A 6,000-nucleotide genomic window follows, 5' to 3' on the forward strand; every position below is an offset into this window, starting at 1 on the left:
GCAATGAAAATCTTTATGGTTAAGGAAGAATCCATCTGATAATTTAATTGAGTTTTGCTCTTGACTTAGCTATGAGATAGCTGATCTTAAATAAATGGGTGAATCTTGCTTATTGTTTAAGGCAAGAATTTCAGTGAAATTCGGCTAACATTTATTGAATTTCTGCTCTGTAGAAAATACAGCTGTAGGAACAAGAAAGGAATAAAACAAAGTGATCTGAAAGACTAGTTTGTTCACAACACTGATAAATGGATGAGTTTGAGAAACACATAGATGAAAAAGATCAAAATTTATAATTCAGTGAAGACATCTAATGCAATGGAGAGGGCTTCATTTTCTAAATGTAAAATATCCAAAACATGTCCCTACACAGCTGAAAAATCTGCATTGTGTTTATTATAGAAAAAAATGAATTACTTGGAGTGTACAAATGATAGTTTATTTTTTTTTCTGCTTTATTCTTCTGCCTTCTGCTTCCCTGAGCTACCCTGAGTTTCAGTCATTTCAAGTCTGGTTAATGTGTATTCCGATACTCCTGATCTGATGCGCGTGTCAGTAATTTATCTAGAATTCCACCCTCACTATAAAATCACTTAGTGAGTACCTGTCAAGACTTCAAACCCACCTAACATTCCTACCCTTGTAAGAAATTCTAGATCTCACTATGATGTTGCATGAATGCTTATTTTTGTCACTCGAATTCTCTTTATTTGCTTGAGTTAAAACATTGCATGTTTTGAAATTTCTTTTTTTTCCCTTAAGTGAACGTTCTTGAAAACAGTGTTTGTGTCACACTTTACACATTAATATTTTCATTAACTATTCAGCTTGAATTTTTCTGTCGTGGTATGTTATCAGCAGTTCTAGGCTCAAGCCAGGTCCTCACCAAGTCACTACTGAATAAGTGTCACTGTTGACAGATCTATGCTCATTTCCTGAAGTGCCATTTCCCTTGGACTCAAACACATTTCTGAAATGAAATGACAACTTTCTCTTTCAATTACAGAGACTGAAGAGTTTATCTAAAACAAACAAAATCAAGGAAGGGATCACTTCGCTCTTGGAGCGTATGGGGTATTTTTAATCTTTTGTCCAATATACATTTTATTCTGATGCCTATAGAAATATTTAGAAAAAAATTCATTCAATCTATGATTTCTATCAGCAAATGTTCACTTGTGAGCTTGCGTCATAGTGTATTTCAAAGTCAATTTAGGACCTGCCTAACACAAGCACATTTATAGAATCAGGACATCTGCTGCTATTGGACACTCAGGCCCATGTAAGAGCCAGCTGCAGCATGCATTATTTATTTGAACAGCTGGCTGATTTGAAAGTCTTTAAAAATTCTCTCTCTGAAGCACCAATAAAGGGTGTTTTCTTTTGTATTTTCCTTTTTTGGTCATTGATTTCCTACATGTTCTATGAACAGGACCTGAGTAATTAAAATAATTACAGTAAAAATTGTCTGGCACAAAGCATTCCACCCCATAGTCATACATAAATTGGTTAGAGGGATAGCATTGTGCTGTGTTTCTTATGACTCTTATTAAAGTATCTATCATAAAAATAAAGCAAATAGAATATTTTCATGGCAGTAACTGTTTATTAATAGTCTAACTGGTAAAACCTGATGCATTTAGGTGATGCATAACCAAGTGGCAAACAATCTCTTAAGTAAATTTTGAAATTTTATTACATTGTAATTATGTCCCCAAACATTTTCACAGGAGTAAATTATTTAAAAACTATTGATGTCTCAAACCCTGAACTATATTGAAACTGAACGTGCCATTTTTTCTTTATAAAAGAGTCATAATACTTCTTTATTACTGTTAATGGGAAATAAACCAAACAAAGTGATACTTAAAGTGCATTATGTGCATAATCATCCCTGATCATATTTGAGAATGTTCATGGAGACAGGTGGCAAGATTCAACCACATAGCACTTTCAATTAAAATCTATATGTGTGATGAATGCTACGCAAAAGCACCCCACGTGCCTCTTGCAACAATGTCTTGTCATATATGTGTTTCCTTTTTTTTGACACAGTAATTTCTGATATTAATTAGTAAAGCTTGCCTCCTGCAGCAGTCAGTGGGATAGATGACTCGAGTAGTGGACACATGGCATGTTGCTGGTTTTTAATCACAATGGCTATCATGGTTTTTAGGCAATTGATTTCTGGTTATACTCAAGTAATTGTATTTGATTAACATTAGCACCACTTCAAGAATGACATATTAGTAAAATTAGGATTGTTAATTATTTTTAATCTCATAATAAAAGCAATGAATGATCATTATAGATGATTAGAAAGTAGAGTACTTATTAAGAGAAGAAAAATTCTAGCTTTGTGCAGGCTAGATGAATTTAAAATGTTTATTCTTACAGTGTGAATCACAATGCCATTTAGTTTGTTCACTTTGAAGCCGAGTTTCACTATGTTGCCTTGGTTAGTCTAAAAATACTATATAGCTATCTATTCAGATAGAACTGGAACTCAAATTAAACTTACTGTTTCAGTCTCCTAAGTTTTGGAATTGCTATGTTTGGTGCTGTGATGTGTTGATATATGTGTGTATTGTGAATTTCTTGAGTCTAAATAATTCAGATGCCTACCATTAGGTACTTGTGATTTCTGGCAAAATAAAATCTTTAAGATCCACGCTCCAGAAAATTTCAAGTATACCATACATTATTATTAGCTAGAGCTACCTTGTTATATAAGAGAGCAACAATGTGTTCTTCTGGCTGATAAGAACTTTACACCCTGTAAGCAGTGTCTTCCACTTCTCTTACCCTCCTCCAGACTCTAGTAACCAGCTTTTTGTGTCTATGAGGTTGAGATTTTAATTTTCTTATGTGAAATTGAGGTAATGGATTATTTACTTTTCTATGCCTAAAACAGTCCAAGTATCCATCGCCTTCACACATGTTATATAAGTAAAAGGACTTCCTTCATTTTAAAGACTGAATAACACTCAAGTGTGTATGTGTGTGTGTGTTTGTTGTGTTGTGTGTGTATTGTGTTGTGTGTATATGTGTGTGTTGTGTGTGTCTATGTGTGTTGTGTTATGTGTCTGTGTGTGTTGTGTTGTGTGTGTATTGTATGTGTTGTATTTTGTGTGTGTGTTGTGTTGTGTGTGTCTAAATGTGTTGTGTTTTGTATGTGTGTGTTGTGTTTTCTGTGTGTTATGTTGTGTTTTCTGTGTGTGTTGTGTTTTTGTGTGTGGCAAATTGTATTGTGTGTATTGTGTGTGTGTGGCATATTGTATTGTGTGTATTGTGTGTGTGCTATGTTATGTTCTATATTGAAAAATTGATTAATACTTTTGTACAAAGTTTTGGAAGAATCTCTAGACTGTTTTCCATAAAAAAAATACTAATTTATAGTCTTACAAAGAGTATATATAAATTCTCTTTTCTCCACATTCTTCCCAATACCTGCTAAATTCTTCCTGATGACAGAAATTCCAACAGATGTGAGATGGTATCATGCTGTGATATTTCTGGTGAGTAATTATGTTGGACATTTATTCAAGTGTTTGTTAACCAGTTGTGTGACTGTCATTCTCTGTCAGTTTAGACTCGGATTGTTCTTTTCCTGTTGATTGGTTTGAGTTATGTGCATATTTTAGATAATTCTTTAATGTATGTATACATTTTACTTTATGGATATATACACTTTCCTAAAACATTTATTGAAGAAACTCTGTTTCCTCTATTGCGTATATTTATATGTATCAAACATAACACACTGAAAACTTTTGGTGTTACATGAATTTATTTCATTGGTCTTTAAGTCTGTTTTATGCTTATGCTTTCATTGTTTAAAAAATTTTTGTATTTGTTCTTCTTGTTTGTTTATTTGCTTATTTTGCATGTGTTTGTGTGAAATAAAGAGAGATTCAGAGAATGAACATGAAGTTATATAGGTAGGGAGGCATGGAGGATCTGGGAGGAGTTGGGGAGGAAAAATGATATTTTATTATATAAAAATATAATACAAATATTTTTACAGTAGGCCATGAATATGAAAGAGAGTAGTATAGGTGCACTGGACTATTTGGAAGAAAGAAAATGGAAGGCAAATAATATAACTATTATAATCTCAAAAAACTTCAATAATGCTTGTATATAAAGAAGTAACTGGGATAAAAAGAAACACAGTCATTCATCACATAAATAGACACAAGGAGAGTTAGCATATGACTGTTTTCAATAGAAACCTGACTTCAATTCCTTTGTATGTATACCTAGTGACAAGGATGCTGGATCACATAGTTGTTCTATTTTTAATTTTTAAAAAGACCCTCCATTCTGTTTTCCATAATGACTCTCCAATTTACATCCCAACTGGAAATGAGTAACAGTGCCCCATTTTCACCAATATTGGCTATCATCTTTTTGATTTTGTTTTTTGAGAAAGCTATTTTAACAGTATTTCCCTGCCTTTAATCTGCATTTTATTTGATGATTAGTGAAACTAAACTTTTGTGTGTGTGTACATGTTGACTATGTATATTTTTAGAGAAATATTTGATAAATTTTGTTCCTATTTCTGTTGTCATTGATAGAGGTGATATAGGATATTATTTATGAATTAAGGCACTTTACAGTCTTTTTCCTGATGTATGCCTTTCATTTATTTCTCTTACCTAATTACTCTGCTTAGGACCATATTAAACAGTGGCTTTTCTGTTTTTACCTTGAGTATAATTTTAAAATTGGCTGTTAAGTGAGATCTTTATTAATTTTGGGGAGGAGAAAAGAAAGCTTATATCTGTTGACGAATTGCTAAATGGTCTTATTAAATAAAAAACATGGAGCCAGATATAGAGGTGAAAACCTGAGAGATCAGGGAAATAGGAAAAGCCATAGCTAACCTCACCTCATCAACTCTACAGCTTCCAAAGAGACCTACTTCTCTATACTCACGCCTGTATGCCTTTCTGTTCTGTTCTCTCATTTGCTCTCTCAGCCCAGCTACATCACTTCTTCTTCCTGCCCAGCTCTGTCTGTCACTTCCTGTCTGTCTGTATAGACCTGCAGACCTCTATGGTTGGTGCTGGGATTAAAGATGTGTCACCATGTCTGGCTCTGTTCCCCAGTGTGGCCTTGAACTCACAGAGATCCAGACAGATCCATGCCTGCCAAGTAATAGGATTAAAGGCATGTGCTGCCATTGCCTGACTTCTGTTTAATATAATGGCTGGCTTTTTCCTCTGATCCCCAGGAAAGCTTTATTTATTAGAGCACAAATAAAATATCACCACATTTCCCCCTTTTTTGTCTAATAAAAAAAAGTTATAACTAATATAAGAAAAAAACCATATACAATAAGTACAATAACTATATACAATATATACAAGCAATAAATATGTCAACAATGTCTAGTCCACTTGCATTTGATCTATTCAGAGAAAATACTTCATTATCTATCATATTTTTGTGAACCCAAAATGTATCTAATTTACTTTCTATCCTATCTTGTATTACCAACAGAAAACTATCTTATGATGTCTTTCAAACTTATTACACTTAACACCTCTTAGTGAGTTTCTTTTCTGAATTTCTTAACAAGGAAAACTATAACTATCTAATCTTCAACTCCTTCAGACCCAAGAAGGAAATATTACCTAGTAAAACAGAAAGTGCAAACAATTGACTTCCAAAAATTGTGAGTTATGACAGAAACAGCCAGTTTCCTGGAGGTTGCTCTGCAATGCTGGTGCATCATCTTTGGCCTACGGGCTTAGCATATCTGACAGACTCATTTGTGAAGCAGGATGTACGTAAGGCCTACAGTTCAACCCCATATCAGTGCTAGTGTTTCATGTACCATATAAACTTGAATTCCACCAGTGTCCTGACATAATTCAGGATTTTAAAATCTGGAAATTGCTGGTGTTCTTGGAATTTGGGCTTCCCATTTTTCTTGGCTTGTGGTGGTTTCATCTCATTTATTAAATGCCAGTCTACTATTGAGAGGCC

Source organism: Peromyscus maniculatus, chromosome 3, assembly GCF_049852395.1.
Source record: "Peromyscus maniculatus bairdii isolate BWxNUB_F1_BW_parent chromosome 3, HU_Pman_BW_mat_3.1, whole genome shotgun sequence".
Taxonomy (NCBI): domain Eukaryota; kingdom Metazoa; phylum Chordata; class Mammalia; order Rodentia; family Cricetidae; genus Peromyscus; species Peromyscus maniculatus.